At 39.8% G+C, this 12,179-nt stretch overlaps 1 long non-coding RNA gene across 1 annotated transcript; it reads right to left on the reverse strand.

Moving 5' to 3' along the window:
- Positions 1 to 291: 291 nt before the first annotated feature.
- LOC148699466 (uncharacterized) lies at positions 292 to 8,959 on the reverse strand. The gene is made up of 2 exons (XR_015974658.2): positions 6,901 to 8,959; positions 292 to 4,549 (listed from the first exon to the last, which is right to left on the reverse strand). It is a non-coding gene; the product is annotated as an uncharacterized LOC148699466 (long non-coding RNA).
- Between the last annotated feature and the right edge of the window lie 3,220 nt (positions 8,960 to 12,179).

Consider the following 12,179-nt stretch of genomic DNA (forward strand, 5'->3'; position numbering starts at 1 on the left):
GAAAAACCTAGGGCAAGGAATTCACCACTAACATCGGAACAAGGGTTATTTATATTTTAATTTATTCTTGGATTAACATGCAAATTGGCTACAAGCCTAATAAGCATTCGAATAAAATTTCACAGAAGTAATTTAGGCATAATCCATCTTTAGTTTAGCATGAAATGTCTACCCTAATCTAAGGTGGTAGCACATCGCATCTTCCTTAAGCATGAACTATCTTATTTTTATGTCAATGATCATGAAGAGCAGTTGTATAAACTTCATATTTAAAATCACAGAAATTAAATATGAGATGAAATAAAATATTTATTAGAAGCAAAATAAGGTTTATACAACTCCAAGAATAGAAATTAAAAATATAAAAACCCTTGGCCCTTTGTTAGGGCTGCATCCAGCCCTGGAGAAGAGATCAGCCCTGCATGGAGTTGGAGACGGCAGCAGCAGCACAGCAGCAGGCTCCCATCTCTTCCTTCATGATTTCTTTCTTTGAAATATTCCCAAAATAACAAAACTCTTCTCTCTCCTCTTATTTTTTTATTCTCTCATGTTCCCGTGGCTCACTCCCTCCCCTGTTTCCTCTTTTTCTTCCCGTGGGATGTGGCCTCCGAGAGATGATGGGAGCAACCCCCGGTGGGGGAAGAGGGAATTCCCCCTCCCCCCCCTGGTGGGGGAGGAATGAATGGAAGAGAAGAATGCTGGGACCGAAGAGAAGAGGAATGCCCTCTCTGTTTCACGCTTGACCCTTTTATAGGCTGCACACTTCCTTCTCCTCTTCTTCGTTTCCCGTCGAGATAAGGACTGAAGCTAGATGAAGTTGAGATTTGTTGGCTGCGGAGGACTCCGGACGTTGGGATAAGGGTGCAAGGAGGTTCGAAGATGCTGCCGTTGGCTGGTTTGGATCTGCTTTCCGTGAAGTCTGAGAGGATGATGCTGGGATAAGGATGATCACGAAATACCCGGATGCGGAAGGAACTGGGAGCTGATCCGAAATGAAGTGAAATATTTTGGTTCTGTTTCAAAACAGGGGATACGGATGGCAAGTGGTTGGCTGGGAGCTTATCCATCGAGAAGAACGCAGCTGCTGTGATTCGTGATGAAGATGAGATGATTTAGGAGCAGGGGATTTGAATGAATCAGTTGTTTTGTTGCAATCTGTTGGGTAATTTTGTTCTTCACGGCTGAAACAGGGGATTCGGTTTGGATGAGTAAGAGGAACCCGTACGCATGGAGTAGGTGATAATCCATCGGGAAACAGATAAAGTTCGAAGCTGGGAATCCATGAAACTCAGGAGATTGCTGGTTGAGATGTTTAATCAGTTGAGATAATGTCGTTTGAGAGTTTAATTTGCTGTTGTTTGCCTGGAAGAAAGAACCGATGTGTTCATGGTGATGCTAAGAATTCCGTGGCATTCGGGATGATGTTGTTTGGGACGCAATCAGCTCGGGTTGAGGGGTTTTGAAGTTCCTTGCGAATGGTGGGGTGCTGAGAATGGAATGGGATGAAGGAAGTTCACTGAGATTGCTGGGATTTGAGTTCATCCTGTGGGCGTTTGAGAAGATTTCGGAGTTTGGCTTTATCTTGGCTGATGGGATCTCGAAACAGGGGAAGAGGATAAGCTTGATTCGGCTGATGCGGAGGATTTGAGCTGATATGTGATGAGGATGGGAGCAAATCCGGATGGGATCTGGATTCTCGGGAACGGCTTGGGACGTTGGGAGTATCTTGGCAAAAGGTTGCTAGTTCTCATCCGGAAGATGGCTGGGAGATGAAGGTCATCGCGAACGGGAGGAATGAGTTGGGATTTATTCCGAAGAAGGGATAAGGATGCTGGGAGATTGGTCTTGCGAACAGAGAGATATCTGGGGCCGTGTTTGGATGTTGTGGAAACAGGGGAGTTGGATTGTGACGGTTGCGGCTCTAACAAGGAAAGCAGAAAATGAACTCGGGCGTGAGGGAGGACGTGTGAATTGGAGGAGATAAGTTGAGCTTTGAGATCCGTGCGACGATAGATGGTATGCTTTGAGATCTATGAGACAAATGATCGAAGGGATTATATTATTTTTAATGTTAAACAGGAGAATTGGAATGAGTGGGAAGAAATTTAGGTGAATGTGTGAAGAGTCAGGAATTAATGGGAAGCACTGGATTTTGGAGAAGAGTTCTTGGAGTTGACTCTGAAGGTTGTGAAATGATGCAGTGTCAGTTTAGGCTTTACCTATTTGAGCTCGACTCGACCTGCATGCATTAAGCTTAATCAATAAATAATCAAATAAAATTTGAATTACCTTGGATAATTTATTAAAATGCAATCATGAAGGTAATACAATTTTTAGTTAAATTTACAAAATATGTGAATTAAAATAATGATAAGTGCTATGAATAAGATATTAGTTTATGCATTATTTAACACTTATCACACCCCCCAACCTACATTTTGCTAGTCCTCGAGCAAAATAAAATAAAAAAAACTAACTCACTTTCGCAGGAATCGCGATTGCATTTACCGTATGCAATAAGGCTTTAAACCCCTAGGTGGCCCTAGTGGACGAGTTTTGTCTCGTGAGGGTTTCCGGCTCAGATACCCACAAACTGTTTGTCTCTACTCAAAGAGTTATTATTTTAAAAAATCTAATTTCAAATGCATAAATGCCAAGAATTTCAAAAGCACACAAAGTTTTAATTACTAAGTCAGCCCGAATCCCAAGTCAGTATGCAACTTAAGTTGAGGTTATTAAGCTTCCGTTAGAGAGTTGTAAGACTTCTTTATACTTGGGTGCTCGGTGATATCTGGACCATACACAAGCTAAGGCTTTAGATCCCCAAAATACTGCTAAAGCTAGTAGTTTCCAAGAATTGGTCAGATAAGACCTAATCACTGATTCAAAATCATCCTACCTTTCAGGATTTCGAGAGTTGTGGATATTTACTTTAATACCTCATAGGCTTTATCTGTAATATTCCAGTTTACTCGAATTTTTACAACGATGGCTTTCACACTATCGTCTTTTTCAAGGTCAATATTATTTTTTCTTTTTTTCTTCTTCTTTTTTTTTATTTTTTTTTATTTTTTTATTATTTTTTTTATTTTATATTTATTACGCACTTTTACTCTTGTAATGATTCCTTCATGTAACGAGCATTCAGTCAACACTCCCACACCAGATGGCATAAGGTGTTAGGCATCAAGACTCTCCTACGGACCTATGCTCGGATTCATCATTGCAAGCCCGCTGACCTTTGACAATAGGTAGCCCTTTTCGATGTACCTGACTAAATTCACTTTTTTTTTTAACAATAAATACGGGATAATAGTGAATTAGATAGGAATGATTCATCAGGACTCAAGGTTGCTACTAGACTTAGTAACATAATGTTGAACCTAATCCTTAGAAGTGCAGACCATGTGTGTTGTGAAATTCCAAAGTAAAAATTATCTTACAACTCGCTAAAAGAATTTTTAATAAAAAGAACTCAAATTGACTTACTCCTGACTAGTTATTGGGCTTTTTAGATTTTATATACTTTGTGTGTTTATCATTCCAGCATTAAAGCATAGAAATTAGGTTTTTTTTTTTTTTTTTGAGATGAAATACTTATTCACAAAATCAAAAATTTTGAAAAATTTCTTCAAAAATTCGAATCTTATACCCCCCAACCTAGATCAGACATTGTCCTCAATATTTTTTTAAATATTTTATTATTATTATTATTATTTTGTTTTACGAATATATGATGCATATGGAGGATAGAAGCATTGTACTTTAGTTGCATCAGTAATATGAGGACTCCTGGAAAAAATGCGATAAGAAAATATGCAAAAATAACCTATGAGAATTGGGTTGCCTCCCAACAAGCGCTAAGTTTAACGTCTTCAGCCAGACGCATCAGGTGCAGTTAAGCATGTATTAAAAGAAAAACACATCAATTCCTTATGTTTGCCCTAAAATCACTAGATAGCTCCTAACTGGTTTGAAGAGGGCACCTAAGCCTCCAATCCGGTCTAATGAGCTGAGTTGACCAGGTAAGCTCCCAGGTAAGTGGGGGGGTCACGATGCGTTGCAAAGGTCCCACTTAAAAACCACTTGCCTCGAACAGATGAACTGTCTCCCTTGGGACAAAGCTTGCCTAGACATCAACTGAGCCACAGAGCGAAATTGGTGCAACTTTCGGTGATCTTCGTCCTATTGAGCTCGAATGTCCCTAGGGGCCAACGTCTAATTGATTTTAATTAATGTGATAGCTATGTGAGAATTGATTCATCTAATTTGGGCAAGAATCTGGTGATGAAATCCAGTTCTTATCTTGTTGGGGTGATTGCCCTTACTATGTGCGGATTAATTTGTGTATGTGTATCAGGCATGCATTCATACTTTTGCTGAATTTAAAATCAAACAATCACCACAAAAGGGAATTTAAATAAGAAAGGTTTAGAGGTTACCAAAGAAAATTTTCCCAACAATTTTGAAAAAAAAATTAGGCAAACCTCGACAGCATTCCTTTCCCAGCAGTTTCCTTTTTGATCGTCCCAGATTTTCTTTTCGATTTCTGATCAAGAAAAATCAAAAATTAGTAAAAGAGAGAAATGAGATTAAAAAAAGTAACAAAAATAGAAAATATTTTTATTTTATTTTAGATATATATATTTTTTTTGAAAGTTTTTTTTTTTGGGAAGAAAAATAACTATGCTAGCAATCCCCGGCAACGGCGCCAAAAATTGATAGTCAACTTTAAAGACCACGCAATAGCACGTATCTGGTAGGATAGTGATTACGGGTATCGATCCACAGGGATTGAGGTACAGTTGTTTTCTTAAAAAAAATGTTTTAAAAGGAGAATTTGTAAAGAAAATTAAACTAAGGAATTTAAGAAAATGCAATTAAAAGGATATTAGTTTGGGAGAACCTAGGGCAAGGAATTCACCACTAACATCGGAACAAGGGTTATTTATAATTTATTTCGTTCTTGGATTAACATGCAAATTGGCTACAAGCCTAATAAGCATTCGAATAGAAATTCACAAAAGTAATTTAGGCATAATCCATCTTCAGTTGGCATGAAATGTCTACCCTAATCTAAGGTGGCAGCACATCGCATCTTCCCTAAGCATGGACTATCTTATATTTACTTAGTGATCATGAAAAGCAGTTGTATAGACATCATACTTAAAATCACAGAAATTAAATATGAGATGAAATAAAATATTCATTAAGAACAAAATAAAATTTATACAACTCCAAGAATAGAAATCAAAAATATAAAACTCTTGGCCCTTTGTTAGGGCTACATCCGGCCCTAGAGAAGATCAGCCTTCCATGAAGTTGTGGGCGGCAGCAGCAGCACAGCAGCGGGCTCCCATTTGCATCATGATCAGCTTCCTTTCTTCCTCCCTCAGCACTTCATTCTTATTTTTTTATATACATGGGAAGTTATTCCCAAAATATCCAAACCTCTATTCCTCCTCTTCCCCACCTAGGGAGGGGACTGCTCCCTTTCTTCCCTCTTCTCCCACTGATCTCTTCTCGGGTGGAAGTCCCACAGGAAACAGAGGAGGGAGAGAGGTTTGGATATTTTGGGAATAACTTCCCATGTATATAAAAAAATAAGAATGAAGTGCTGAGGGAGGAAGAAAGGAAGCTGATCATGATGCAAATGGGAGCCCGCTGCTGTGCTGCTGCTGCCGCCCACAACTTCATGGAAGGCTGATCTTCTCTAGGGCCGGATGTAGCCCTAACAAAGGGCCAAGGGTTTTATATTTTTGATTTCTATTCTTGGAGTTGTATAAACTTTATTTTGTTCTTAATGAATATTTTATTTTATCTCATATTTAATTTCTGTGATTTTAAGTATGATGTCTATACAACTGCTTTTCATGATCACTAAGTAAATATAAGATAGTCCATGCTTAGGGAAGATGCGATGTGCTGCCACCTTAGATTAGGGTAGACATTTCATGCCAACTGAAGATGGATTATGCCTAAATTATTTTTGTGAATTTCTATTCGAATGCTTATTAGGCTTGTAGCCAATTTGCATGTTAATCCAAGAACGAAATAAATTATAAATAATCCTTGTTCCGATGTTAGTGGTGAATTCCTTGCCCTAGGTTCCCCCAAACTGATATCCTTTTAATTGCATTTTCTTAAATTCCTTAGTTTAATTTTCTTTACAAATTCTCCTTTTAAAATATTTTTTTTAAGAAAACTACTATACCTCAATCCCTGTGGATCGATACCCGTAATCACTATCCTACCAGATACGTGCTATTGCGTGGTCTTTAAAGTTGACTATCAATTTTTGCGTAATCACTATCCCCGGCAACGGCGCCAAAAATTGATAGTCAACTTTAAAGACCACGCAATAGCACGTATCTGATAGGATAGTGATTACGGGTATCGATCCACAGGAATTGGGGTATAGTTGTTTTTCTTTTAAAAAAAATAAAATATTTAAAAAGGAAGAGTTGGTGAAGAAAATTAAACTAAGGAATTTTAATAAAGCAAAATGCAATTAAAAAGATATCAGTTTGGGGGAAACCTAGGGCAAGGAATTTACCACTAACATCGGAACAAGGGTTATTTATATTTTAATTTATTCTTGGATTAACATGCAAATTGGCTACAAGCCTAATAAGCATTCGAATAAAATTTCACAGAAGTAATTTAGGCATAATCCATCTTTAGTTTAGCATGAAATGTCTACCCTAATCTAAGGTGGTAGCACATCGCATCTTCCTTAAGCATGAACTATCTTATTTTTACGTCAATGATCATGAAGAGCAGTTGTATAAACTTCATATTTAAAATCACAGAAATTAAATATGAGATGAAATAAAATATTCATTAGAAGCAAAATAAGGTTTATACAACTCCAAGAATAGAAATTAAAAATATAAAAACCCTTGGCCCTTTGTTAGGGCTGCATCCAGCCCTGGAGAAGAGATCAGCCCTGCATGGAGTTGGAGACGGCAGCAGCAGCACAGCAGCAGGCTCCCATCTCTTCCTTCATGATTTCTTTCTTTGAAATATTCTCAAAATAACAAAACTCTTCTCTCTCCTCTTATTTTTTTATTCTCTCATGTTCCCGTGGCTCACTCCCTCCCCTGTTTCCTCTTCTTCTTCCCGTGGGATGTGGCCTCCGAGAGATGATGGGAGCAACCCCCGGTGGGGGAAGAGGGAATTCCCCCTCCCCCCCCGGTGGGGGAGGAATGAATGGAAGAGAAGAATGCTGGGACCGAAGAGAAGAGGAATGCCCTCTCTGTTTCACGCTTGACCCTTTTATAGGCTGCACACTTCCTTCTCCTCTTCTTCGTTTCCCGTCGAGATAAGGACTGAAGCTGGATGAAGTTGAGATTTGTTGGCTGCGGAGGACTCCGGACGTTGGGATAAGGGTGCAAGGAGGTTCGAAGATGCTGCCGTTGGCTGGTTTGGATCTGCTTTCCGTGAAGTCTGAGAGGATGATGCTGGGATAAGGATGATCACGAAATACCCGGATGCGGAAGGAACTGGGAGCTGATCCGAAATGAAGTGAAATATTTTGGTTCTGTTTCAAAACAGGGGATACGGATGGCAAGTGGTTGGCTGGGAGCTTACCCATCAAGAAGAACGCAGCTGCTGTGATTCGTGATGAAGATGAGATGATTTAGGAGCAGGGGATTTGAATGAATCAGTTGTTTTGTTGCAATCTGTTGGGTAATTTTGTTCTTCACGGCTGAAACAGGGGATTCGGTTTGGATGAGTAAGAGGAACCCGTACGCATGGAGTAGGTGATAATCCATCGGGAAACAGATAAAGTTCGAAGCTGGGAATCCATGAAACTCAGGAGATTGCTGGTTGAGATGTTTAATCAGTTGAGATAATGTCGTTTGAGAGTTTAATTTGCTGTTGTTTGCCTGGAAGAAAGAACCGATGTGTTCATGGTGATGCTGAGAATTCCGTGGCATTCGGGATGATGTTGTTTGGGACGCAATCAGCTCGGGTTGAGGGGTTTTGAAGTTCCTTGCGAATGGTGGGGTGCTGAGAATGGAATGGGATGAAGGAAGTTCACTGAGATTGCTGGGATTTGAGTTCATCCTGTGCGCGTTTGAGAAGATTTCGGAGTTTGGCTTTATCTTGGCTGATGGGATCTCGAAACAGGGGAAGAGGATAAGCTTGATTCGGCTGATGCGGAGGATTTGAGCTGATATGTGATGAGGATGGGAGCAAATCCGGATGGGATCTGGATTCTCGGGAACGGCTTGGGACGTTGGGAGTATCTTGGCAAAAGGTTGCTGGTTCTCATCCGGAAGATGGCTGGGAGATGAAGGTCATCGCGAACGGGAGGAATGAGTTGGGATTTATTCCGAAGAAGGGATAAGGATGCTGGGAGATTGGTCTTGCGAACAGAGAGATATCTAGGGCCGTGTTTGGATGTTGTGGAAACAGGGGAGTTGGATTGTGACGGTTGCAGCTCTAACAAGGAAAGCAGAAAATGAACTCGGGCGTGAGGGAGGACGTGTGAATTGGAGGAGATAAGTTGAGCTTTGAGATCCGTGCGACGATAGATGGTATGCTTTGAGATCTATGAGACAAATGATCGAAGGGATTATATTATTTTTAATGTTAAACAGGAGAATTGGAATGAGTGGGAAGAAATTTAGGTGAATGTGTGAAGAGTCAGGAATTAATGGGAAGCACTGGATTTTGGAGAAGAGTTCTTGGAGTTGACTCTGAAGGTTGTGAAATGATGCAGTATCAGTTTAGGCTTTACCTATTTGAGCTCGACTCGACCTGCATGCATTAAGCTTAATCAATAAATAATCAAATAAAACTCGAATTACCTTGGATAATTTATTAAAATGCAATCATGAAGGTAATACAATTTTTAGTTAAATTTACAAAATATGTGAATTAAAATAATGATAAGTGCTATGAATAAGATATTAGTTTATGCATTATTTAACACTTATCAGTCACCTTGAGGAAGAGGTTTATATGACACAGCCAGAGAAATTTGTCTCAAGAGGGAGAGCAAATCAAGTATGTAGGCTTAAGAAATCCATTTATGGATTAAAGCAGGCATCTAGAAGTTGGAACATCCATTTTGACATGATAGTCAAGGAGTTTGGCTTCATTAAAAATATAGATGAACCTTGTGTGTACAAGAAGACTAGTGGGAGTGCTATTGTCTTCTTGATATTATATGTGGACGATATATTGGTCATTGAAAATGATGTTCCAATGATGCAATCGGTCAAGACTTGGCTATCAAAGAAATTTTCCATGAAAGACTTGGGTGAAGCATCCTATATACTTGGTATAAGGATCTATAGAGATAGATCTAAAAGGATGCTAGGTTTGTCCCAGTCTAGGTACATAGATAATGTGCTGAAGAGGTTCAGCATGGATGGAAGTAAGAAAGATTTCTTACCCATAGGACATGGCATACAACTCTCTAGGAAGATGTCTCCTAAGACATCTGAAGAGAGGAATAGAATGAGTTCTATTCCCTATGCTTCAGCAGTAGGGTCGATCATGTATGCTATGTTATGTACCAGGCCTGATGTAGCTTATGCCTTAGGTATGGTAAGTAGATTTCAGGCAGATCCCGGGGAGGATCATTGGAAAATTGTGAAAAGCATTCTCAAATACTTGAGAAGGACTAGAGATGTTTTTCTGATTTATGGAGGATCAGAATTGAAACTAGAAGGCTATTAAGATTCTAGCTTTCAATCTGATCCAGATGATAGCAAGTCAATCTCTGGATATATCTTCACTTTGAATGGTGGAGCTGTGAGTTGGAAAAGTTCCAAATAGCAAACTGTAGCTGACTCAACTACTGAGGCAGAATACATAGCTGTTAGTGAAGCTGCTAAGAAAGCAGTCTGGATGAAGAAGTTCATCACAGAGCTGGGTGTAGTTCCTGAGATTGCCGGACCAGTCCCAGTTTATTGCGATAACACTGGAGTTGTTGCACAGGCTAAGGAACCAAGGACTCATCATAGATCCAAGCACATTTTGAGACGCTTCCACCTTGTTCGAGAGATAATCGAAAGACAAGACGTCAAGATTGAACGAGTAGACACAAAGAACAATATAGCAGACCCATTTACTAAAGCTCTACCACAGCAGCAATTCAATCGTCACCTCGATTGTATGGGGTTAAAATATAAGGGCGATTGGCTTTAGTGCAAGTGGGAGATTGAAAGAGTAGATGCCCTATAAGCCAATCATTTGATGGGTTTCTCTTTGTAATCCTCCAAATCATGTACTTTGACACTCGATTTATATCAATAAAGGCATTGTGTTTCATCATTTGCTGCTTATCTATTTTATTATTGGATGATGAACCCCATAAATTAGGACATTGGTTTTAGGGTTATGATGAGATCATACTAGTGAGACCTAAAATTCTAAAATCCTAATTTAGAATATTCCCAGTCAAATTGGTATATTGAGTCGGGGATCAATATTACCGGAAAGACTGGCACATCTTATGTATGCTCAATGTAGAGGGTGATTGATCCCACAATCACTTGTGTGAGACACTAATACAAAGATGTGGGTGCTCATTAGAGGAAAGAGTTCACTGAAATGACCAGCCATGAGAACATCTTATGGATTTTTACTTAATTATCAAAAGATGGTTCTCATAGTGGGAGTTGTGCAAGTGTTCCTTAGACCTGAGATCACCATGGTACCTTGTGCACTTGAAGCTATGTTTTGGTTTACCCTCATTCACGACATTGCGTTGTGTACGGGGTATTCTGGATATGGTGGATTTTGTACGAAGGTTGTGAGTAGGTCAACAAGGAATCAGTCATTTCTAGTAAGAGAAGGTAACATCCTACTTACTCTAATCTTATGATGATTCAAGAAGCCTTTGATCAAAGCAAAATGAATATTAGAAAGAGTTTCTAATGTTTCATTGTTTGAATTATCATATAAAAGATTGAGAGAGACATGAATAAGTGATTGAGTTTGATATTGATCCATACTCATGCACTTATTCAGGATGTAGTATGACTGAGGGATTGAATTGCACAGTAACTTGCCACTGAAGGGTATGTTTGGCTTTGTCCAATACATTCCTCATCTTCCGGGTAGACATGATACGTTGCTAGACGTCAATCATGTCTTGTGGGTTGATCGGATCAAAGAGTTTGATTAGATCAAAGCATCAGAAAGGTTCTGATTGCTAAGTCAGGTTTAGCACTAAATTGAACCTAAATTGGATTAGAGGTATTCTAATCAGGTTAGGTCAACTTGCACCTGCACCTACTGCTGGCTAAGATAAGGAACCCAATGGGTCACACACAAGGGAATTGATCAAGGGTCTAATTGGATTAGATCATGTTTGCAAGATGAACATGCTAGCACGTGTTGCAAACCCTAGCTCCTGATTCAAATTAAATTCGAATCTGATTCTTAGGTTAGTTTGATCTAATATGATTAGATCATGACCTAATATGGGTTAGCCAAGAGTTGGAACCCATTTGGCTTTAATTAGACCTGATTTGATTAGGTTTAATGTTTTCTTTAAGTTGGTTAAACCCAATTGGATTGGGTTTGATAGGGCCTTCACTTCTGGACCATTGGATCACTCCCTGGATGAAGGATCTGGTCCACTGGTTGGCGCCTTCATCTGGACCATTGGATGGTTTTCTGGATGAAGGATCTGGTCCACTGGTTGGCGCCTTCATCTGGACCATTGGATGGATTTCTGGATGAAGGATCTGGACCATTGGTCAGCGCCTGAATCTGGACCACTGGATGGCTCTCTGGATGGAAGATCTGGACCGTTGCTTAGTGCCTGAATCTGGACCATCGGTGATGGCATCTTGCTTCTGGACCATTGGATGGCACCCTGGATGATGATGCCTTGATCTGGACCATTAGATGGTGCCTAGATCCGGACCATTGGCTTTGGTTCACTACATTTGGGCCCTTGGATCATCAGGATTTAAGAGGGAGATGTGAGAAAGAAGTTGATACACCCTTCTCCTTAGCACCCCATCATGATGGGATGCATCTCTTGGCACATGCCTCATCATGATGAGGTGTGTGGATGGGATGCATCCCTTTATGATGCATCCCTCCATCTCTTATAAATAAGGAGGTGCCTTGGGGTTCTAAAGATCATCTAAGAAAAAGCCTCTCCTTCTCTCTCCCTTATCCCTTCTTTCTTACAAGCCTCTCTC

The sequence above is a fragment of the Phoenix dactylifera genome, chromosome 18, assembly GCF_051530095.1.
Source record: "Phoenix dactylifera cultivar Ajwa chromosome 18, Ajwa_hap1_PhDact_Kaust_v1.1, whole genome shotgun sequence".
In the NCBI taxonomy this organism is placed as follows: domain Eukaryota; kingdom Viridiplantae; phylum Streptophyta; class Magnoliopsida; order Arecales; family Arecaceae; genus Phoenix; species Phoenix dactylifera.